The following is a 1,929-nucleotide window of genomic DNA, read 5'->3' on the forward strand; positions in this document are numbered from 1 at the left end:
AGGCCATGACATGAATTGCTAATCATGATCTCCACCACGACAGATCCATCGGTTTTCCAATCTCCTGTTTAAGAAATGCCGAACATCATGATGGAAGTGCGGTGGAGCACCATCCTGTTTAAAGATGAAGTCGGCGCTGTCGGTCTCCAGTTATGGCATGAGCCAATTTTCCAGCATGTCCAGATACACGTGTCCTGTAACGTTTTTTTCACAGAAGAAAAAGGGGCCGTAAACTTTAAACCGTGAGATTGCACAAAACACGTTAACTTTTGGTGAATTGCGAATTTGCTGCACGAATGCGTGAGGATTCTCTACCGCCCAGATTCGAACATTGTTTCTGTTCACTTCACCATTAAGAAAAAATGTTGCTTCATCACTGAAAACAAGTTTCGCACTGAACACATCCTCTTCCATGAGCTGTTGCAACCGCGCCGAAAATTCAAAGCGTTTGACTGTCATCGGGTGTCAGGGCTTGTAGCAATTGTAAACGGTAAGGCTTCTGCTTTATCCTTTTCCGTAAGGTTTTCCAAACCGTCGGCTGTGGTACGTTTAGCTCCCTGCTTGCTTTATTCGTTGACTTCCGCGGGCTACGCGTGAAACTTGCCCGCACGCGTTCAACCGTTTCTTCGCTCACTGCAGGCCGACCTGTTGATTTCCCCTTTTAGAGGAATCCAGAAGCTTTAAACTGCGCATACCATCGCCGAATGGAGTTAGCAGTTGGTGGATCTTTGTTGAACTTCGTCCTGAAGTGTCGTTGCACTGTTATGACTGACTGATGTGAGTGCATTTCAAGCACGACATACGCTTTCTCGGCTCCTGTCGCCATTTTGTCTCACTGCGCTCTCTAGCGCTCTGGCGGCAGAAACCTGAAGTGCGGCTTCAGCCGAACAAAACTTTATGAGTTTTTCTACGTATCTGTAGTGTGTCGTGACCATATGTCAATGAATGGAGCTACAGTGAATTTATGAAATCGCTTCAATCATTTGTAATAGCCCTGTAGTTCTAGGGGACTGATGACCTCAGATGTTAAGTCCCATAGTGCTCAGAGCCACTTGAACCATTTCAACCTAGTTTCTTGCACATGGAAACGGTATTTGAAATTCTGAAGTTAGCAAGGAAACATGTAAGGAGCGAAGGATTCTGTCCAAGTTGTACAGCAACCAGACTCCAGTTGTAAGGGTCGAAGTACATAAAAGGGAGGCAACATTTGAGATGGGAGTGAGACAGGTTGTAGCATACCCATCTCGGTATTCGATCTATACACAAAGCAAGTAGTAAAGGAAACGAAAGAGAAATTTGAAAAGACAATTATAATTCGGGGAGAAGAAATAAACGCATTAATGTTTGCCGACGACACTGTAATTCTGTGAGAGACAGCAAACGAGTTAGATCAGTTGAACGGAATAAATTAGTGTCGTGAAAGAGGATATAAGATGAATATCAACAAAAATATGGCAAGGATAATGGAAAGTAGTCGAATTAAATCAGGCAATACTGAGGGAATTGCGTTTGGGAATGAGATATTAAAAGTAGTAGATGAGTTTTGCTATTTGAACAGCAAAATAACTGACGACGGCAGAAATAGAACGGATATTGTGTGAAGAGTGACAACACCAAGTACAGCGTTTCTGCAAATGAGAAATATTTTTTTCTAATATAAATGTGTGAGAATGTCCTTGCTGGAAGTACGTATCTGGAATGTAGCCTGAGATGGAAATGAAACGTGGACGATAAGCATTATAGACAAGAATAAAATATCTTGTCCCTTTTCCTGGTCTTTATCCAGTTTCTTCAAGCGTTCTGCATGTTGAGTTCAGGACTTGGCGGATGGTGGTCGGATGCTCTTCCTGTCACCATCCCTTCCCACCCCCCACCCCCTCCCCTGCTGGGACTGCATTTGTGTACCTACTCTTTTTGCGTCTGGTGTTA

This window comes from Schistocerca nitens, chromosome 4 (genome assembly GCF_023898315.1).
Source record: "Schistocerca nitens isolate TAMUIC-IGC-003100 chromosome 4, iqSchNite1.1, whole genome shotgun sequence".
NCBI classification, from domain to species: Eukaryota; Metazoa; Arthropoda; class Insecta; order Orthoptera; family Acrididae; genus Schistocerca; species Schistocerca nitens.